The sequence below is a fragment of the Schistocerca nitens genome, chromosome 11 (genome assembly GCF_023898315.1).
Source record: "Schistocerca nitens isolate TAMUIC-IGC-003100 chromosome 11, iqSchNite1.1, whole genome shotgun sequence".
NCBI lineage: Eukaryota > Metazoa > Arthropoda > Insecta > Orthoptera > Acrididae > Schistocerca > Schistocerca nitens.
In genome coordinates, this window is record NC_064624.1 from 99,153,646 (window position 1) to 99,177,918 (window position 24,273).

The window sequence follows — 24,273 nt, forward strand, 5'->3', positions numbered from 1 at the left end:
AACGTTGTAAGGTTCGTAATCGAAATCCGTAACACATCAGGATTAGTAGCTTCACTTATTTCAAAATCAGAAAACGATAAGCAACACGTGACACAAAATATTTGGGGGAAAGCTACAGCTCAACTGCTCGCTGATGTTAGCGGACTATTGTTAACGACTCAGTGCAGGCCTGATATCTAGCAGTATTCGATACAACCACTGCTCAGAACATACTCCACCTAATTTGACACTTTAGAAATGTCCACATTAAACCATATTTTGGGCTTTTTTAACAAACAAAGGTACACATTTCTTTGTTATAAAATACTAGGTCCCACAGCTGAGTACTACATCTTAAATAGACCATTCAACCGCCCACAACTGGCCTGGCATCAGATCATTTAGAGCACTGATATGTCGTTGCATTTGTACACTTTCATTTTGCAGAAAGGTTCTTATACACATTACCTTTACAAATTGACCTTCACCAGAAGATGCACAATACCATTAACCAAAAACTGGTTACATTTTCAATATTTTTATGCAGGAATCAAGACATTTCAAATTATCTCTGATAAAATAGTTCATCTGGATACAATTTATCACAAAATAGCATCTAAAACGTAATTTTGCATTTTGAAGCAGAAACGTAAATTTTTCCAATCCCTATAAATTAAGTGCAAGAGTGCACATTGTGACGCACAGATGACGACATATGGAAGTGTTTCTTGTCATGACTCCTGTACGGATAGCCAAAGTGGTTATGGCGACCTATCACATAAACCGGGAGATCCGGGTTTGAGTCCCAGAGATCCGGGTTTGAGTTCCAGTCCAGCACGAATTTTCTGCCATCTGATTTCTCCTGAAACTGCAGCTATTGCTGGTTGTGTCCTTTTTCCAGTAACTGAGCAACGACAGTCTTTTCATCTATTTACACATCTACAGTACTTCACTTGCCTGTCCCTGAACCACATGCACATCATCATCAAGTCCTCCAGCATTTAACAATAATTTTCTAGTTATGTGAAATCACTGTACACAACTGTATCATTTGCAAAGAGTCCCTTAGAAATATCTACCTAATCTGTGTGTGTATACACAGTACAATTGTGGCTTATTATAATGCGTATTCTCCAGTTTGACTTTCAACTATAGTATATAAGAAATTTTATGTATATGCGTTTTCTACTACTGGTAAATGAAATACAATTAACAGTTATCTCATTACTTCAGTGTGTAACTGACAGTCAGTATTTCATGAATACTTACACCTTCCGCTTCTTTCAGGAATATCTGGACCGGTGAGAGTGTGGCTGCTTCATCCACTTGGTCATTTATCTGCAGGTGGAAAACAAATTAGTCAATGATCTTCATAAAAAAACAACACAAGGAACCTTTATACGAATTTTAAACGAAAAATAACCAAATACAGCCCACTGAACTTGGAAACTGAAGACAGAAATGGAAATACGTGCAAACAATTTCCAATATTTCCAAAACCATCTCAACTATGAAGAACACACAAAAGTGGTCTCGAAGAGCTCGACAACCAGCCCTAACTCTGAACCGTCCATCACTGAGGAATTACAGTCATTTCAAATCTCAAAAACCACAAGGTCTCAGAGAGACCAAATCGAGCTGAACTTTGAGGAAAAAATGTCACAGACGCTCACCACAACGTTTTTGAAGAAATATGAATACATGAAAAACCCCTGATGAATGGAAGACGGCCCTCGTCCACCCACTCCATAAGAAAGTGTCCCAAGCAGATCACAACTATGGAGGAATCTCCCCCTAGACATAACATACAAGATACTCTCCACAGTCTTACTAAACAGAGCAAAATCCCAGTTAGACAATTAACTTGAAGTATATGAAATTGGCTTCAGGAAAGGAAGAGCCTGCCCAAAACAAACCCTAAACCTCAAAAACTTCATGACATACCAAAAATTAAGAGCAAAATGATATGTTATGACTGTCATTGAGTTTTTAAAATTGTGCAACTCAGTACACCAGGAATCCCTTATATATACTAAAAGAATTAACCCTAGATAACAAAAAATATAAAACCAATCACAGAGACCCTTATCACCACATATTCCAAAGCCAAATTCATGGGAGAACACTAACCCTTTTGAAATAAAAACTGGTATAAGCTAAGGAGATGGAATCCCCCACTGCTAGTTAAGTGCTCCCAAGAAAAACTTGTTGGAGACTTGAACACAGAGATACTGGAATCTGCCTAGGAGCACAAAACAAAAGGCATCAAAGCCAACTATCTAGCCTTTGCAGATGATATAACCCTACTAGCTGAGACTTGGGAAATAGCCAAAGAACAGACCCTTGAACAGAAAAAACAGGTCTCAAAACCCTTAAAAAGACCAATGTAACAACAAACATAAAAAACCCACCACAACATTTTAAAGTGGGACAACAAAAAGTAGAGATAATCACAGAACTCAGATACCTTGGAGAATCCATCAGCTGGAATGGGCTCGAGAAGAAGGCAATGGAAATTAGAAGTGAAGTTGATCTGGTCTTCTATCTCGCAAAAAACACATACAACAAAAGGTCCCTCTCACAGAATGCAAAAATAAGCATTGTAACAGTGTAGTAGTCAAACCAGAAGCCCTGTATGCAGCTAAAACACTATCACCAACCATGGCCTAGTTGAAAGACTGGAGATAGAAGAAACAAAGATATTAGAAACATTTCTTGACCCCAGATTTCACAACAATTAATCCGCACCAAAAAATGAAACCCTTACCAAACTACCGAAAAACTCTCAGACACAATTAGGACAAAAAGAATTCATTTTTATGGATACATCTTCATTCTGAACCAAAATACACTCCTGGAAATTGAAATAAGAACACCGTGAATTCATTGTCCCAGGAAGGAGAAACTTTATTGACACATTCCTGGGGTCAGATACATCACATGATCACACTGACAGAACCACAGGCACATAGACACAGGCAACAGAGCATGCACAATGTCGGCACTAGTACAGTGTATATCCACCTTTCGCAGCAACGCAGGCTGCTATTCTCCCATGGAGACGATCGTAGAGATGCTGGATGTAGTCCTGTGGAACGGCTTGCCATGCCATTTCCACCTGGCGCCTCAGTTGGACCAGCGTTCGTGCTGGACGTGCAGACCGCGTGAGACGACGCTTCATCCAGTCCCAAACATGCTCAATGGGGGACAGATCCGGAGATCTTGCTGGCCAGGGAAGTTGACTTACACCTTCTAGAGCACGTTGGGTGGCACGGGATACATGCGGACGTGCATTGTCCTGTTGGAACAGCAAGTTCCCTTGCCGGTCTAGGAATGGTAGAACGATGGGTTCGATGACGGTTTGGATGTACCGTGCACTATTCAGTGTCCCCTCGACGATCACCAGTGGTGTACGGCCAGTGTAGGAGATCGCTCCACACACCATGATGCCGGGTGTTGGCCCTGTGTGCCTCGGTCGTATGCAGTCCTGATTGTGGTGCTCACCTGCACGGCGCCAAACACGCATACGACCATCATTGGCACCAAGGCAGAAGCGACTCTCATCGCTGAAGACGACACGTCTCCATTCGTCCCTCCATTCACGCCTGTCGCGACACCACTGGAGGCGGGCTGCACGATGTTGGGGCGTGAGTGGAAGACGGCCTAACGGTGTGCGGGACCGTAGCCCAGCGTCATGGAGACGGTTGCGAATGGTCCTCGCCAATACCCCAGGAGCAACAGTGTCCCTAATTTGCTGGGAAGTGGCGGTGCGGTCCCCTATGGCACTGCGTAGGATCCTACGGTCTTGGCGTGCATCCGTGCGTCGCTGCGGTCCGGTCCCAGGTCGACGGGCACGTGCACCTTCCGCCGACCACTGACGACAACGTCGATGTACTGTGGAGACCTCATGCCCCACGTGTTGAGCAATTCGGCAGTACGTCCACCCCGCCTCCCGCATGCCCACTATACGCCCTCGCTCAAAGTCCGTCAACTGCACATACGGTTCACGTCCACGCTGTCGCGGCATGCTACCAGTGTTAAAGACTGCGATGGAGCTCCGTATGCCACGGCAAACTGGCTGACACTGACAGCGGCGGTGCACAAATGCTGCGCAGCTAGTGCCATTCGACGGCCAACACCGCGGTTCCTGGTGTGTCCGCTGTGCCGTGCGTGTGATCATTGCTTGTACAGCCCTCTCGCAGTGTCCGGAGCAAGTATGGTGGGTCTGACACACCGGTGTCAATGTGTTCTTTTTTCCATTTCCAGGAGTGTAGATCAACTGAATAAATTATGACTATAGTTCAATTCTTTTATCTTGGCGGCTCGCTCATGCCCGCCCAGACGCGGGAGATTGCTGCGTTGCCAGTTGCACACGACGCACGCGCCAATAGAAGCAGCGCCATAGTGTAGCATAGTTCGCAAGCTTTCGTTTAGGGGGGAGCGCGCAGTTCAGGAAGTAAAGCCACCATGGCCGCAATAACCCTTTCGCTGCTACGAAGATGTGCTCCCTGCATTTTGTCACTGCACTGCTCGCCTGTGCAGACACATCGTGTTCTGACTGCTTTGACACTCTTATCATTCGATTCCACAAAAATTAGATTTTTACACATCTTGACTGATACCTTCCCCCCATAAATGACTTAATTTTGTTTCGATGTTTAACGCAGTTATTACGCAGCATTAAATATAGTAAACCATTGCACGAAATTTTGAAGAGTTTGCAGAGGCAAAAATCCATAGAGTATACTTTCCGTATGGTCGATTTCAGTTGCCACAATGTTGGTAATGAAATGTGGACAAGATACCTAAATTTCATATAAAATCTACTGTATAACAATATCTCATTTAAGTACTACATAGGTGTCGTATGTAATATTGAGAAATATTCCGTCTTTCGCGACTGTAACAAAAGTTTTATTTACACTGAGCACGTTTGGCTTTATTTTAAAGCACTTCAATCAATCAAAAGGAAGTAGACAAAATACATTAAACAAAACTGTGGACTTACAAAAACATTAGGACTTGAATATACCGTCTATCAGTGAAGTGCTCTGAGCTATGTCAAATATAATTTTTGTGTGTGGCACGCACAAACATCATTTATTTGCTAAACACTGATCAGACAGCACAAACGTTGAATATTGTGTTACAGCAGCACAAAACTACGAAAGGTGACTTGGCAATGGAGGAGACAAAATACTGTCCACTGAAGATGCTTCAAAAGTCGCTTATTACAGTTGCAGAAGAGGAATATATTTCAGTACCATTGGTAAAACTGCGACTGTGGAACAAAAACAAGAAAGAGAACATGAGTACCATTGTGTATGTGCCATACCTTTCATTGATTGAAGTGCTTTAAAATAAAGCCAAACACGTCCAGTGTAAATAAAACTTTTATTACAGTCGCGAAAGACGGAATATTTCTCAATATTACATACGACACCTATGTGGTACTTAAATGAGATATTGTTATACAGTAAATTTTATATGAAATTTAGGTCTCTTGTCCACATTTCATTCTCAACATTGTGGCAACTAAAATCGACCATACGGAAAGTATATGCTGTGGACTTCTACCTCTGCAAACTCTTCAAAATTTCGTGCAATGGTTTACTACATTAAATGCTGCATAATAACTGCGTTGAACATTGAAACAAAATTAAGTCATTTATGGGGGGAAGGTATCAGTCAAGAAGACGTGTAAAAATCAAATTTTTGGGCCAAACAGTTTTTGTGAAATCGAATGATAAGCGTGTCAATGCAGTGGGAACACTATGTGTCTGCACAGGCGAGCAGTGCAGCGATGACAAAATCGCCCACAGCGCGGAATGCAGGGAGCACATGACTGCAGCAGCGAAAGGGTTAATGAAGAGACAAAGCACTAGAAATTTCAAAAAATTGCATTCAAACGAATATAATTCGTGAAGTAAGGCACTTCGATATTGTTTTTAAGTAATGAAAATATTAAGCACCACACAACGTTTGAACTCATAACCTTTCACATAGAAGCCAAACACCTTCACCGTTACGCAATCGCGGCTCGTCCAGCTAAGGAGTGCCATGAGGACTCTAACACTTCACGCAAAATACTGACAAACACTGTTGGTATAACTATGAATTACTCACGCTTCGTCGAAGTACAATAGGAAATAAACAATTAATGCTGTTCTTTATTGCGAAAAAGCAGTATAAAAGAAAGTCTGCTATCTAGACATCGCTTTTGTTCTATTACTTTATTTATGACTGAACGTTTCTAAAACTAAAGACACTCGTCCATGCTCTGCACTGCAGTCGAGATCTGGCAACGTCATTCTCTGTTCATTGGCTGACTGTGTTTTGTGACGTCAGATGCGCAGAACGAACCTAAACTCGGCCGCCAACATAAATGACGCGCACTTTACTTCTGCAGGAAAAAAATGGATTACTGAAATGGAAAAGGACTTCAGATAACTCCAAATCACAAGAGCTATGTTCAAAAATAAAACGGAGAAAAAGAGAGAGGAGGAAAAGAACACAACGGGAGGGAGGGAGGGAGGGAAGGAGAGGTTGGGGGCGGGGGGGGGGGGGTAGGTTCCAAATTCAAATCCAAACGAACATCCACATCTCTGATGAAGACAGGAAAGCAAGGTCAAAAGAATGAAACAATACTGAGCTGCTAACAGAAAGGCACAAAACATTAAAAAGTGATTAATTTAACATATCGCAAAGTCGGGTGAAACAAAAATAAAAAGAAGACTCTGCCGTTATTATAATGTGTGGTTTCTAAATTTCCTCAATATTAAGTGTGTTGTTGTTGATGATGTAGCCTTCAGTCCAAAGCAGGCGCGGCTCGTGGTTTCTATACTGGGGAAGGCTGCGGCATTTATCGATCGGAGCCAACATAGACCTAGGGTTACACTACAGATTAGTCTGACATAAACAACTAAAAATTCAGGGGGAGGGGGGGTGGCAGATCACTCTCTACCCATAATTTTACGTACTGCATCTTCTATAATCAGGTATTAAATATTATTAAAAGCTAACTTCGAATTAAAATCTTTGGTTAGTGTTTTTGTACGTCATCATTATATATTCTGACACTTTGCAGCAAATCATATGAAAAGACGCGTTTTGGAGAGATCTTTAATGCGATGAATGTTAACTTTGCGGTTGCTTAATATTTTTGGTGTTTTCAGTACTAAACTTAAGGCGTTTATTGTGGTTAACCTCCAAAGCTCGAAGTTTACGAGTTCGCATGACGATACTGTGATGTTTTCGCGACGTCACAAGTCTTGTGCTGTGATTGGGTGGCTTGAGCAATCCGTGCAACTGCCATATTTTAATTCACATGTTTGAGAAGCGAACAGTTCGTATTTATTGTGTATTATGAAAATATGCATTTATATGAAATAGCGCACTAAAGATCTCTCCAAAATACGTCATTTTTAGTATGGTTTGTTGTGATAAAGTACACAAAATGTGACACTGTAGCACAACACACTGTACCGGTACCAAAAGTGATTCGTTTCGGAAAATGTCATCACGTTTATGACTGGCGAAACATGACACTACACTTTTTTACTCACTTCACTTAATAAGCTAAGTAGGACTTAATATAAAGAAATTACCTCTTATCAATTATGAATGCACTTTCGCTTACCTCAATTCATTTGTTTATAGACGAAGTCAGCTCGTCTTCCCTTCTGCGCAGCAAAATGGTCTATGATCATTTCATTGAAATTTGGCCGATTCAATAATTCTTTTTCTAGGGAACACATTACAAGCGCACAAAGTCTGTCCTCATTCATAGTGTTGCGCATGAATGTTTTCACTCGCTTTAACGTCGAGAAGCAGTGTTCTGCCTCGCCGGTTGTCATAGGGAAGGTTACTATTATTTGCAGAAGTTTTACACTTTCAGGAAAAGCTTTAGCCAGATTGTTATCGTAAAGAAAGTTCAACAAGGTCAAAGCACCTGACGCCTTCATAAAATTTTTCGGCTGTACAACACGTTCAGCTTATGACGTAGATCAGAAGACTGTAAATTGAACAAATTAACAGCTATTTTAAACTCTTTTTCCGGAAAAATAGTTTGATGTTTTGCAAACAACGATGGATCAAACAGCTGTGCAATCGATAAGTGATCATTGAAACTGAATCGTTCTCTGATCTGAGTTGTGATGAGGTCGCAAACGTTTCGTGCACACACTATTCTTGATTCTGTGAAACGTGCCCGTTTTGCAGTTGGTTCTACCTGTTTCCAGTGATCATCGGTTTCAAGTGAGGCCCTAATTTGCTGGACAGAATCTGCAAAGTGCGAAACATATTCAACAGTTTTCACTGCATCAATATTCCTCTGCTGCAGTTGATTAAAGAGAATGTCACAGTGTGGCATGACTGTATTAAAAAAATTTAACCAGAAGAGGAAATTTTCGTCTTGCAGGAAACCCTTCAGTCCCGTGGCCTTGTTTATTGTCTTGTAATCATTGGCATCATCATCAATAATTCTTTCTAGGCACTCAATAATTTCCTTTTGGTATTTGTACACAGTGGTCACGCTCCATGATTTAAAATTCCATCTGATGGACTGAGGACAGGTAGGAATACGCTTCTTCACTATTTCGTCAAGAATGGCTGTACGGGTAGAAGACCGGGAAAAAAAGGTGGAAATTCCTTCCAAGTTGCTAAAGAAGATCCGAACTTGTTTACTGCCCGTCACACAACGTTCAACAATTAAATTTAACTGATGGGCGTAACAGTGAATAAAGTGAGCATTCCTGTACACTTCTCTAATTCTAGTTTGAACTCCACTTTTATGGCCACTCATAACAGGAGCACCGTCGTAACACTGAGCTATCAGTTTTTCAGGTGTTTCATGTACATTCATTTTCTCTAGCTCGCAGAGAACAGCTGCAGTTACATCGTGTGCACTGTGACTTTTTGGGCGTACAAAGGAAATAAATCTTTCATTTATTTGTCCCAGTAGCTCATAGCAAATTATTAGGACCAGTTGTGACAAATTTGCACAGTCAGTAGTTTCATCAACTTCTATTGCGAGAAAGTTTGCCTTCGACAGTTCACTTCTGATGAGACTCAGGCATACCTCATAAATTGATTCCAGGAGTTCATTTTGAATAGTCTTCGATAGGCCTAAGAAAACATGGTTTTCTGATTCCTCAATGTGCTGCTTCAAGACGCAGTCCAGTTCTGCCATAAGACTGACTAATCCTCGAAAAATTCCTGGGTTTTTGGAATCTTCTGTTTCGTCGTGGCCCCTTAAGGCAAGCTCGAATTTGCCGCAGAATTTAATACAGTCTATCAGTTTACCCAGATTATACCGATTTTTTGATACATTTTCATTATATATCTTTATATTACGGCGGTAAGCACTGTCTAATTGGCACATAATGTCCACTTTCCCTAGCATTGAAAACTCAATGAACCCATTTAAATTTTTTTCGCTGGAATTATGTTTTTTCACCTTTGCGTGAAAATTCTTTAAGTCAGTGATACCAGTTTCAGTCCAGGCACTATCAGTAGTATTTGTACGAAGACAGGTGAAACAGAAAAATGCATTTTTCACTTCACAACCACACAACCACTCATCTGCATCGTACATTGCTCTATTAAAACTGCGTTTGTATCCTTGCCTAGATTTGCACTGTTTCTGTTCTTGATTGATCGTTAGATCGGGTCTGGGTGCACCAAGTTCTTTCACTTGCATCCTATATCTGTGTTCCAAGTTTTTACCTATTAAATTGCACACTGAATTCATATTGCGCTGGTTTCACACTCGCCGTATGTCGCAGATATTCACAAGGAAGTAAAACTCACTAACATCTTGCAAAATACACTCCGAAATAGAAACTTGCTAATATCACACGGAATCAACAAAAGCAGTCAGCATCAGCAAGCAAGGAAAATAAAGTAACGGGACAAATTTCGCGCGCTTTGTCCTCTAATCACTTACGAAACTCTCGCTAGATGGCAGTACTGTTATGTTGCTGTAGTCTAGTGCACTCTGGCAGGATATTTGCAAACTTACTCTAAATGTGGATACAATAGCCAATGGCAGAAACAAAACTACTATGTAAAACATTATCAAAACAATAATACTAAACGTCGATTAATGACGCATCAAGGCGTAGTAGAGATGTGCAGAGACAGAGATTGGATAGCGAAGTTTCGGCCACTACATTCCTTTATTACATAGATAGTGGAACGTGAAAAACGTGTGGTGGTTGGTATGACACCCTTAGGCTGCAAGCTCTGAGCCTTCGGATCGCCCATAACGAGCAGTGCTATGTAGAAGCCACGCCCCCAAACCGCTACTACATGCAGCTTACGGACTTTCCAAGGCGCAGCCTAAACACTACTAACCGTTCGGAAAACATTCATCGATACAAACAGTTCCAAAAACGTTGACCGTCGTTATTTTAATCGGAATGGGAAATATGCGAAATTCGTCCTGATCATTTAAATTATGTAATACGTTCTTGCGAAATTTACTTTAACATATATTTTGGGGCGGCTCCGCCTCAGAGCCTTTAATTACAAGCCGCGCCTGGTCCAAAGGTTGGTTTGATGCAAATCTCCATGCTAGTCCATGCTAAGCAAGCCTCTTCATCTATACACGATACTGCAACCTACATCCATTAGAACCTGCTAGCAGTAGCCAAACCTTGGTCATTATCTCCAATTATTAACCCCCCCCCCCCCAGTTACTTTCCCATTACCAAACTGGTGATTGCTCAGTATGAGTATTATTAACCATACCCTTCTTTTAGTGAAACTGAGCCACAAAACTCTTTTTAAGCGAATCTGATTAGTTATTCTATCTATCCACCTGATCTACAGCATCATTCCACAGCACCACATTTCAAACGTTTCTATTCTCTTCTTGTCTGAATTGTTTATCAACCATGTTTTATTTCAGTACCGGTCTACACACCAGACAAATACCCTCAGAAAGGACTTCCAAACACTTATACTTTTAGTTTGATGTTAACAAATTTCTCTTTTCTCAAAACACTTTTCTTGCTACTAACAGTCTGCATTTTATATTCTCCTTCACTGACCATCATCAGCTTTTTGTTGCCCAGATAGAAAAACACATTTCATTTCCTAATCTAACTCCCTCAACATCACGATTCATCTACCTTCCACTGACCTTGTTTTACCTTCGATGGTATTCATCTTACAGTCTCTGTTGAAGACATTACACATCCCACACCACACTGCTCTTCCAACTAATTTGTCAACTCTGAATAAATTACAGTGTCTTCGGCAAACCTCAGTTTTTATTTCTTCTTCCTGAACTTTAATTTCATTTAAGAATTTCTCCTTGGTTACCTTTACTGCATGCTCTACGTACATATTGAAACACATCGAGGATAGGCTACAACCCAGCCTCACTCCATTACCAATCACTATCTCCCCCTCACGTCGTTCAACTCTTTGTGACTGCCGTCTGATTTCTGTAATAGTTGCAGATACCTGTTTGGTCACTATAATTCATCCCTGTTATCTACAGAATTTCTAAGAGTATATTCCAGTCAGCATTGTCAAAAGCATTCTCCGAATCTGCAAATGCTATAAATCCAGGTTTCCCTTTCTTTAACCAATCTTCTAATATAAATCACAGGGTAATTTTTTCCTCACATACAGCTACATTTCTCCACAACCTGCACTTACCTTCCCTGGGATCGGTTTCTACCAATTTTTCCATTCTTCTGTAAATTATTTGTGACAATATCATGAATTATTAACCAGAACAAATTTTCACTCTGTAGCGGAGTGTATGCCATTAGGAAACTTCCTGAGTAAGGCTGTGGCTAAACAATGTCTCTGCAACACCCTTTCTTCCAGAAGTGTTAGTCTCACACGTTTTGAATGAGGAGTTTGGAAGGTAGGAGATATACTGGCAGAGGTAAAGCTCTGAGAATGGCAAAGATCTCTGGTTTGAGCCCTGGTCTAGCGCACAGTTTTGATCTGTGAGCAAGTTTCATGAGTTATTAAACTGATAGTTTGTCTGTCTCATATATCTTGAACAGCACATGCAATAATTATATAATGGTTGGCGCTCTCAAACATATCAGTAATACTGGGCCATTGTTGTCTCAGGGTATATACGCTGACAAGGAAGGGGGCGGGGGGGGGGGGGGGGGATGGATTTTTTCCCAAATTTCCCAGTTAAAAATAAACTTTCCCTGTGTTAAGTAACAATATACTTTTCCTTCGCGCTGCCGAACTGACAAATCCTTTGAATTGTAAAGGTATTGTATACAAGCGTAGAACTTCCCGGTACTTCAGCAAAAAATAACTTGTTTTGGAAAAATATTTGATGCGCAGCATCATGTACAGCGCATATTTTCAAATTACAAAAGTATAAATACGAATTCCACCAATTAAAGCACGGTATCTTTCAAAGCACCGAAAACGAGATTGCGATGAGCCATTGCCACCAATCATAGCTCAAGTTACAGTACTCCCCAGCCAAAGACAGCAGATATTCAGAGCACAGGACTTGTGTTGAAGTCGGCCAATAGCAACATCACTGTTAAGTAGAGCGAAAATGCAAACAGGAAAAGTTAATGGTTTAAATTAACATACATTCAGTATAGCTACATGAAAAGATAAGCTATCACCTACAATATACCAGTCATCGAAAGCTTTTTGCCTTTTTTTTTTTTTTTTTTTTTTTTAAGGATACGATGGATCCTTTGACAAGCACTCCAACTTTTCCATAGAAAAGCCAGTTACATGGAAAATTGCTCAAGATTTCACCTCGAACTGCTTTTGAAGGATAATATTACTTTTTGCCACTGTTATTGCATAATTTGTAATCTATGACAGAAATAAAACAGATATGAAAAACTAAGCTTGTCCTTTTTTAGTGTGTTACCTTTCAAGATATATCAAACACAAATACGCTGATTGGTTGGCTGGTTAGGGGGAAGGGACCAAACAGCGAGATCATCAGTCCCATCGGATAGGCGAAGGGTGGGGAAGTCGGCCATGCCCTTTTATAAGGAACCATCCCAGCATCTGCCTGAAGCGATTTAGGAAATTATGGGAAACCTAGCCAATGGCCTTGCTGCTGTCGTTAACAACGGTTCCCGTCAGGTCACCGAAGTTAAGCGCTTTCAGGCTTGGCTAGTACTCGGATGGGTGACCATCTGGTCTGCCGAGCCCTGTGGGCAAGCGAGGTGCACTCAGCCCTTGTGAGGCAAACTGAGGAGCTACTTGATTGACAAGTAGTGGCTTCCGTCTCGTAAACTGATATACGGCCAGGAGAGCGGTGTGCTGACCATGTGCCCCTCCATATTCGCATCCAGTGACGCCTGTGGGCTGAGGATGGCACGGCGGCCGTTCGGTACCGTTGAGCCTTCCGAGGCCTGTTCGGAGAGTTTTTTTTTATGGAAAACCTAAATCAGAATGGCCAGACGCAGGCCTGAACTGTCGTCCTGCCGAATGGGAGACCAGTGTGCTAACCACTGTAAGGTGTTACTCAGTCTAATATGCTGGAAATATTTAAATAATGGCATAAATGGCTGGTCTTCTAGATTCAAAATTTTTCTACACGGCTCTCCCTCAAAGTGTTAAGTTTTGAGTGACAGTCAAACGCTCTGTGATTTAAGAAATTAATCACAGATTCTCACATGTGACGTAAGTCATCTTGCATAATAGGAAATTTACTTCGTAAATAATGCTTCTCAAACCACCATCCTCAATATTTTCCCATGACCTGTTATAAAAGTAAACTTTTGTGACATCATACTCATTGAAAGCAGTTTGTTGTTACAAAATATAACACAGTCTTCATCCTAAAGCCTTCAACACATTTTGCTGTTGGCAGACACTTGTGTGTGCACTTTGTTTTTGTAGTAAATGGCGCACTTTCTTTGCAACTAAAATTTCATTTTGGTGTTATTCTCTCATTTATGTTTTCTTTCTGCAATATTATCCTGCTGTAGTGGGCCAAAGTAAAATTTTTGTTACGAATATCAGTTCTTACTCGTCAAAATTACAAAAATTTAACTGGAAACTAAAACAATGAAAAATTATCAGAAATCTTAAAGATTCCTGTGTTCTCCCCAGATTTCCCAGTTAGCCTGGTGTATATACACCCTGTGTCTATCCAGCAGCCTTGTTTCAAGTTCAGTCTTTCACTGTAGCAGACATGATATGAAACTGCATCCATACAGCTACTCTGTGATAGCTATAAGGAACAGAAGTAATATTTATTCCTTGAGAAAAACTTTCAATACCCAATATTGCATAAATTAGTCTTTATTGTGGACAACCGGTTTTGACAGTTCTAACTGTCATCCTCCTGTCTTCAAAAAAAGTTTGTTATGAAACATGTTCCACTGTGAGCTTGTACCTTATGCCACACTGTCATTGCACTGCTTAAAATGCAGGCCATTATACATAATTTTATCAAAAATAAAATCATTTACAGTTAAAAAGCACCTCGTGCACACGAGCACGTTTGCATAAGTAGTGCTCGCAGAGGCTTGTTAATTCTTGAAGCACATGATATACAGCAAAATGCACATCTGTTTATGTTTGCAGAAATGTTCCACACATTGTGGATCCACACCTCAGCCAAAGTATATGGTGCAACTACAGTTTAATGTATACTGTACATTTTAAGACTTAACGAGCCTCTGCGAGTGCTATGTATGTGAACATGCTCGTGTGCACAAGCTGCTTTTTTAACTGTAAATGGTTTTGTTTTTGAAAAACCTATGTATAATGTGCTGGGTTTTATCCATAAGCTACAAATTCACAATGGCACATGTTTCATCACAGAAATTTCTTAAGACCAGAAAACGACAGCTCCAACTGTTGAAACCGACTGTCAACAATACAGACTAACTTCTGTGATCTTTGCTAATGAAAGCTTTTTCCCCCTCACAAAACACAGACTGCGTCATCCAAGTTCTCAACATGACAGAATTCAGTCAATATTCACATAACTGCAGTGCGTACTAGACAGTCAGTGTTTCAGAATACTTACAAACTGCACTTCTTTGACAAATGTCGGGACTGATGGAAGTGGTACAACTTCATCTCATTGGCCAGGTATCTGAAAGCGGAAAAAAAAGGTCACTCAATTATATGTCCTCTTTTCTTTATTTCCTCTTTTTTTCCTTTAAATTAAGTTTTATTCGTACAGCCATCTTACAAATGGTTTTGTTGTTATTTTTTTCCCTTTCTTAAAAAAAAGAAATTAACATTACACAATATTATAAGGGCATTTAGATATGAAGTTACAAATTCTCTTACACGGTGTTCAATGGGTACAGTGGATAAGAATGACTGTTGTTATTGTCAAAAGTATGATCATATGGTGTATAAAGTGAAACTTGAGAATGGATTGAGGACTTTTTGGTAGGGAGAACATAGCGTATGATCTCGGATGGAGAGTCATCATCAGATGTAAAGTAACTTCGGGTATGCCCCAAGGAAGTTTGTAGGGACCCTTGCTATATGTGTTGTACATTAATGACCTTTTAGACAATATTAATATAACAATGGAAATAATCAATTATTGATAATACAATGTAATGCCACTGGCTCTGAAAGCTTGCAAAAGTCAAATCCTTTTGTGTGTGTGTTCCCCTGCCGCCGCTTGGTGAGTAGGCAATATTAATAGTAACATCAGACTTTTTGCAGATGCTGCAGTTACCTATGTTGGAGTACTGTCTGAAAGAAGCTGCATAAATATTCAGTGAGATCTTGACGAGATTTCAAAGAGGTGCAAAGATTGGAAACTTCGTTTAAAGGTTCAGAAGTGTAAAATTTTGCACTTCACAAAATGAAAAAAATGTAGAATCCTATGACTATAACATCAGTGAGTCACTGTTGGGAATCAGCCAGCTCATACAAATACCTGGGTGCAACAATTTGTACGAATATGAAATGGAATAATCACAAAGGTTCAGTCACGGGTAAAGCAGATGGCAGGATCCTGGGGAAGTTAATCAGTCTACAAAGGAGATTGCTTGCAAATCACTCGTGCAACTGGTTCTAGAATATTGATCAAGTGTGTGGGGTCCGTACCAGAAAGGACTAACGAGGGATAATGAACGTGTACAGAGAAGGGCAGCACAAATGGTCACAGATTTGTTTAATCCACGGGAGTGTGTCACAGAGATACACAAGGAGCTGAAATGGCAGACTCTTGAGGATATACATAAACTATCCCAATAAAATCTATTAAGAATGCTTCAAGAAGCAGCTTTAAATGATAACTCTAGGGATATACTACAACCCGCTAAGTATTGCTCACACAGGGATCGTGAGGATAAGATTAGAGTAATTACTGCATGCACAGAGGCATTCAAACAGCAATTCTCCCCATGCTACTTATGTGAGTGGAACAGGAAGAAACCCTAATAACTGATACAATGGGACATGCCCTCTGTCATGCACCTCACAGTGGTATGCAGAGTGTAGATGTTGATGTAGATGTCGATGACAAGTACGACACCCAGTAGTCTGATTGGCAGCATTTAATTGTTGAAATATTCTTCTTATATTGCATAGGTTTCTTCCATCTCATTTAACACTAAAAAACCTGAACTTACAGGACTGAATATTTTAGTTGCTCTGATAAAGGCACTGGCATATCTAAGGCAAGGCTTATCATTCTCATAACAAGCCAGCTGATTACTCACCACTGCACAGTTATTTATTTATGCAAGTCCTCTATTAAACAAATTTTGAAAAGTACAAGTACTGTCTACCAATTATAAAGCAACATATTTTACACACTCAATGCACTGTAACATAAAACTTGACTATAAACAATATTTTTAGCTTCCTCTCTGGGAGAAGAATACATAAATTTTTGGGCAAATTTAATTTTACAGAAGCAACACATTGCTGTCAGGGTCATCAATCTCGACACTGGTCTGATGGACATCTCCATGCTACTTTATCCTGTGCAAGCCTCTTCATCTCATACTAACTAATGCAGCCTACATCTTTCTGGACCTGCTTACTGTATTCCTCTCTTGGTCTCCCTCTACGATTTTTACCCACCACACTTTAGTGATCCCTTGATGTCTCAGAATGAGTCCCCTCAACTGATCCCTTCTTTCAGTCAAATTATGCCTTTCAGTCAAGTTGTGCCACAAAGATCTTTTCTCCCCAACTCTGTCCAGTACCTACTCATTAGTTACATCATTTACGCATCTAATCTTAAGCATTCATGTGTAGCACCACATTTCAAAAGCTTGTATTCTTGTCTAAACTGTTTACAGTTCATTTTTCACTGCTCTACATGGCTACACTCGAGACAAATATTTCCAGAAAAGATTTCCTAACACTTAAATCTGTATTCGATGTTAACAAATTTCTCTTTTTCAGAAAATGCAACAATGGAAAATCCAGGATGGAATGTAACAGTATTGTGAAAAGCAAAGTTGCTACTCACCATATATTAGATATGCTTTATTTACTTGTGACAGTCTTTTTTTTTTGTGCCTATTTGTGGCTCAGCATCTCCATTGTGTGGTGAGTAGCAACTTTCCTTTTCATAATCTTCTTCAGAAAAGCTTTTCTTGCCATTGCCAGCCAACATTTTATATCCCCTCTACTATGACAGTCTTCAGTCATTTTTCTGCCCAAATAGCAAAACTTATCTACTACTTTCAGTGTCCTGTTTCCTAATCTAATTTTCTCACCATCACCTGATTTAATTTGACTACATTTAATTTCCTCACAATTGCCTGATTGAATTTGATCATATTCCACTATCCTTGTTTTGCTTTTGCTGCTGTTCATTGTATATTTCACTCATTTTGTTAAACTCCTCTTCCAAGTACTTTCCTGTTTCTGACATAATTGCAATCTCATTGACAAAGTTCAAGGTCTTTACTTCTTCTCCTTGGACTTTAATTCCTACTCCCAATTTTTCTATGGTTTTCTTTACTGCTTGTTCAATGTACCGACTAAATAACATCAAGGGTAGGCTACAACATTATCTCACTCCCTTCCCAACTACTCCTTCCCTTTGATGCCCCTAGACTTTTATAATTGCTCTCTGGTTTTCTGTATAAGTTGTAAATAGCCCTTCGCTCCCTGTATTTTATCACCACTACCTTCAGAATTTCAAAGGGAGTATTCCAGTCAACACTGTCCAAGTCTACAAATGCTATAAATGTATGTCTGACTTTCCTTAACCTATCTTCTAAGATAAGTTATAGGGTCAGTATTGCCTCGTGTGCGCCTACATTTCTCCGAAATCCAAACTGATCCTCCCCGACGTTGGCTTCTACCAGTTTCCCCATTCTACTGCAAATAATTCCTGTTAGTATTTTACAACTATTACTTATTAAATGATATTTTGATAATTTTCGCTCCTGTCAGTAGCTACATTCTTTGGAACTACAATTATTACATTCTACTTGGAGTCTGAGGTTATTTCGCCTGTTGCATACATCTTGCACTCCAGATATTGTTTTGTCAGGTGTGGCTCCCCCAAGGCTACCAGTAGTTGGATCTCATCTACTCCCAGGACCTTGTTTCGAATTAGGTCTTTCAGTGCTCTCGAATTTGGCTCCCCCAAGGCTACCAGTAGTTGGATCTCATCTACTTCCAGGACCTTGTTTCGAATTAGGTCTTTCAGTGCTCTGTCGAATTCTTCGCATAGCATAGTATCTCCCATCTCATCTGATCTACTTCATTTTCTATTTCTATAATATTGCCTTCAAGTTCACCTCTCTTGCAGAGACCTTATACATACTCCTCCACCTTTCAGCTTTCCCTTCTTTGCTTACGACTGGTTTTCCATCTGAGGACACACCATATAGTTTTTCAAATAAACCAACTTCCCCACTTGATTATAGTTTCTTGTTTAACAGAGACCCTGTATCAACTAGATGCAGTATAAATGTAGGTTTACCTGTGCCTCTTTGTGTTTAGGAAGACGAACAATTTCTCAGAAAATACCACAATAGAAAAAAAGAAAGAAAGAAAAAAGCTTCTACATTTCAACACTTCTAGAACATTCTCCATAACTGTAACTTAAAGTGCAATACATCAGCCCCCAAATACTAACAGACAATAATCAGGGTTGCCACAAATTTCCAAGATATTTCCCTGATTTCCGGACAAGTTTTAGCACTTTTCCATGACAAATTTTGAGATCTCAAAGGTAAGTTAAGACGTAAGTTGACAATCTGTCTTTGCAGCTATGGTACAATAGTGCAAATGAGGAAATATTTTAAAAAGCTAGCAATCAGATGGGGTTTCCTGATGTGAGCAAAAATCTTAAGTACTAACATCAAACTCTTTTGTAATGAACTGCTTTTAGATGGAGAAACCAAGCCAAATGGTATGTGTGTTTCATTCAGACCACTGATATTATTTTACTTCAATAAAACGAAACACACATTGTGATAAAAATGCATATTTCCTTGGAGTTGCAAGACAGATTTAAAATACCTTCACTGATTTCAGAAATAACCTCAGGAAAAAGCTGGCCTCTTGAAAGAAGTGTATAAGGTGGGAAAGAATTGTGTAAAGCAACACTGCAGGGGACCCCCAATGAAATATCGGTTCTACAATTTTGTTATTGTCAGTTATTACCCACTGTGCTACATCTATTATTTTACAGGTATTCAGGGATTTTTCTTTCGAGAAATATATAAGCACAAACCGCCAGCAACTGGCATAATCTTTTTCTTCTTATTTTCCACACTTTCTAACATATACAGTACTTTTAAGCGCCAAAATGAACTATATCAAATAAAATGTCTATAAAATGCCACACTGTACAACATATGACGAGACAGTTGTAATTCCTGAAGTCCATCGCCCACGGCCTCTGGCCTGCCGGCGAACACCACAGTCCTAGGCCCACGGATAATCCGTGAAAATCTGCTGCATTACGTCACACACAAACAGACCCAGCCTGCGGGCAGGTCGGTGAGACTAGATCCGACAGGCAGGGCCTGCACCTCAGTGGGAACCAAATGGCTTTAGGTCGGCAGGCCCGATCCGTTACAGATACCCACTGGAGCAGCCTGCACTTTTGGCGCACCTCGGAAATCCCGCGCACGGCCAGCTCTTCATGAGCAACAGACAGCTAGTTGAAGAAATGAGACCGTGGTGATCAATCCGTGCAACAGGTAACTTGCTCAAATACTCTGAGAATCAATAATAATGAGGATAGGTAGTACGGTAACTCACCATAAAGATCATTGCTGAGGCTCAGACAGACATGTAGAAAAAACAATCACACTCTCACAACTAAATGTTCATCCTAAGTATTTGTCACAAAATGAGAGCACGTGCACGCACACACACACACACACACACACTCACTCTCTCTCTCTCTCTCTCTCTCTCTCTCTCTCTCTCTCTCTCTCTCCACTCAGACACAACTCAGTCACACATAACCTCTGTCTCCAGCTACTGCATCTGCAGTTTCTGAGAATCAGATCCAAATAAACTACTACTCTTGCCTCCTTGGCTCTCATTGGCAGCTGCTAGGCTAGGGGCAAGAAGTGGTGGCAGCACTGACTGCAAGCTGAGGGGAGTGGTAGGAAGGGAAGAAGCAGTGGGAATGAGGAAGTAAGGAAGCGGCGCACACACTCTGCTGCTCCCAGCCGCGATGATGCACGACACCTCAGTAAACAAACCATTCCATTTTCTGAGACAAAAACCAAATATTTCCAGTGGTTTTTTTTTCAGATTTCCCTCATGTGTTTGAAATTCCCTGATATTCCCTGATTTCCATAATCTGTGTCAACCCTGATAATATCGGAATTTTCAATGATGTTTACCCAGCCCCCCATTTCCGATCCTCCTAGTGATGGTCATAGTAGCCTCTACATCCATTCACAAACTCACAGCCTGTGAGTTCCCTCTGTGCTCTTAAAGCTCACTGAAAATCAAGTGCTGTTTGTCACATCCTTTTTAAAAACTTCAGAGAACACAGATAGTATAGGAATGGGTCTAAAATTCCCTACATTATCCTTTTCTCATAGAGCAGTTCATACAACTGACCATTTCCAAAGCAAAAATTACAAATGTGGTTAATTACTGGGCTAACATATGTGCCACAGCATTTAGATATTCTGCTACACATCCCATTATAATCCACGGGAATCCTTAGTCTTCGGTAATTTAATTAGTGACTCGATCTCCCCGTTGTCAGTACCACAGAGCTGTAATTCGTGTAGCAGTCATGGAAAGTCATTTTCTAAGAGTTGAATTACTCCCTACAGAAACTAAGTTTTAATTTAATTCAATAGCTGTTTTTAGAAAGTGACTCTGTAAGTGTAACAAAATAGCAAAGCTATCATACTTGTGGCACTGCTGTCCACTGACCCTGTGTAATGTGTGTGAATTTTACTGAGAATTTTCCGAGAAGAGAAGAGGAAACTGATTTCGAAATTTAAGTGCCGAGACAAGTCATCCACCAAGAAACAGTTGCGGTTCTGCATTAATCCTGACAAGATTTGACTGTATGTTTATTGAACAAAAATTTGGAAATTGGTATGATAAAGATAATATCTGAATAACACAGTTTGGAAATGGTAGGAGTAAACTTAGTAAAGACTTCTACAAATTTTTGAGGACAATTCTCATGGAGAAACATCAGACTGGCTAACAGTACTTCAAGAATGGATAAAAAACTGTCTCAACCACAATAAAACATTTATTTAAAAGTGTTACCGGTTTCAGTCAGATAGTGACCATCTTCAGACCATTTATATGACGACGGTAGGCGTGGCGCAGTGCTGAATGGGGCAGGTGTTATGACTCCACAAAGTGAGATTTTGACATTCATGGAGTAATAACACCAGCTCCATTAACTGCCACTACCTAGCATCGTGGTATAAATCTTTTGAAGATGGTCACATTGCAACCGAAACTGATAAACATTGTAAACAAATGTTTTATTGCGGTCAAAACTGTTTTTAATTCATTTTTAAAGTAAGAGTTTTGTCTATTGTGTGTATTCCAGTGATGTAATGATATAAAAAAATAAGAGAGTTTTATAACAATTATGCATGAAATGAAAGGATGTTTCAATATTTGTAATTAATAACTTTCAATAGTCTATAATTTAAATGTTAAGCATAAATGACTTTTTGCAACCAAATGTGGTTGACCACAGTGTACTTCTGACTAGGGCAGTTTGCTCAGGTGACTTGCTGAGCCGAGAGCATGTGAGGTGTTTTGGGGTCTCTTGTCAGTGGACACCAATCTGGTAATGTTGTTTAGGCAGCAAAATGCTACTCGTGCATGAGTGTTGAGTAAAGAATTTTGGAAGTTAATGTTTTAATGTTCAAACTGAAACATATCAGTGTTTCGTTCAGTGGTTCTGAGATATCAGTAGATGGCATCCTTTTGCGCACGACTTCACTTTTTTTTTAGATTCACATATATAGTTTATCCAAAGACTGTAAGTCATTTGGCCTATTTCATTTGTTATTGTTATAATATTGAACAGGTTCCAGCATCTCGATATCATAAGATCTCATCTTTCATTTTATATTTGGTGTCAACGAATCCTGTGTCGAGGTGTTAGAGCTCGAAATCTGAAATATTCTGAATAAATCAAGTGTTTCAAAAGTCTTGTTTACATTCATCAGAGTTGCCCTGATTCCAGCTGTTTAAATATATCACTCAATGTATTTTTTAAAAATTCACTGACTGTATTTCATTGGCTACTTGTTTAAAATTAAAATGTGCACTTAAGGACATAACTACAATGGTGGACAACCGCTCCCCTCCGTAGATGGACTGTCTGCTACTCATTAGGTTGTTCAGTCACCCCTTTGGTGGTGAAGTAAAGTTGGTTCCTTTGGTATGCACATGGGGTACTTATTAGTGCATGCTGCTACTGCTTATGTTGCAACTTAAGCAATGTACATATACCTGACTTAACAGTAACAAAATCAGCAGATATGTAGATGGCACATTCATAATATATAATCAAATTGAAGAGCAAATAGAAATGTTGTTACGTAGATTCAACAGCTTTCATAAGAACAGCCATTTCACACAGAGAGAACACCAGAAAGATAACAATATAAGCTTCTTTCACATGACAATAACAAATACAAAGCAGACACCGAACATCAATGTGCACAGAAACCAACACAAACAGTCACTGTCACTGCAAATCCCCCCACCACACACACACACACACCAACACATGCAAAACAATCTGCATTCACTGCTCTCTTAAACAGAATACAGAAATTCCCACTTCATGCTGGCGACAATGACCCACAAACACACACAATCAAATAGTGGCTATGATGAATATGAACTAGGTGTGCTATCACAACACATACCAGAAAACAAACTGACAGGGCCATCAGCCAACATACAAAAACCCAACTGTATAACTATACCACAATTCAGAGCCATTTTATACAAAACAGCCAACCTGTTCGAAAGCAGAGGTATCAGGATCACTTCTGCCAACAACAACTTAACTGGTTCATGACATCTCACACTCAACAGAAGAACTGAGCAAATTACAAACTTACAGAGCTATATGCAGTCATTGCAACTACTGTAATACTACAATGATCAAATGGGCAGATATTTTAAAACCCATTTTAAAGAACTTGTTGACTGATTCAGACTTGATGAACCTAAGAAGTCAGCCACAGCAAAACACATGGACAAAATAGGCCACAGTGTTGCAACAGCATAATTTCAAAAAGAGCTGGAAAATGGCCATCTTGGAGGAAATGGATGAGTCATCCACGTTAAAAGTTGAAAAACAAGATCGTAAATGAAACAGTGGAGTTTAACAACCCACATTTCTTGACCAACTTCAATTCAATAGAACACATATATACACATTAAGATCATAAACAAACCTAGGTCCCAGCAACATCTTTGAAATTCTTTAAAATAAAATTTTATAGTGTCATTTCTAAAATAAAATTGTCACAGTCTCCCATTCTGTAATATATGTTGTCGAGCAATATCAGTGATGTGACAGTATAATACGTAGAATGCATCGCAAGTGACTGCCAACAGCCGGGTAGACATACTGATAGGTAGATCAAAACACAGTCTGTTCTGACTGCCATGTTGCTTTGCTCCACAGTCAAGTTCTTTTGCGATATCGTGTTTCGAGTTACCTTCAGGAATTTGTCAACGATGGCTAACAAATTCATAGAAATGTTCATAGAAATGGAGGTTGCTGAACACATCGTAAGAAGACAGCCACTTCAGATGAACAAAGTGAGCTGTTATTTAAAATTTTTCCATGGGAACAGCAGACCAACAAACAAAGAGGCATCGCCTCTTATTAAGCTATCCTTC

The 24,273-nt window shown here is 39.9% G+C and overlaps 1 long non-coding RNA gene across 1 annotated transcript in view; it reads right to left on the reverse strand.

The window, feature by feature from the left end:
* Nucleotides 1–24,273, reverse strand: part of LOC126212819 (uncharacterized) — a 374,260-nt gene that overhangs the window by 326,335 nt on the left and 23,652 nt on the right. The window contains exon 2 of the long non-coding RNA XR_007540914.1: nt 14,981–15,049. This is a non-coding gene — a long non-coding RNA (uncharacterized LOC126212819). The remainder of the gene's footprint in view (nt 1–14,980; nt 15,050–24,273) is intronic.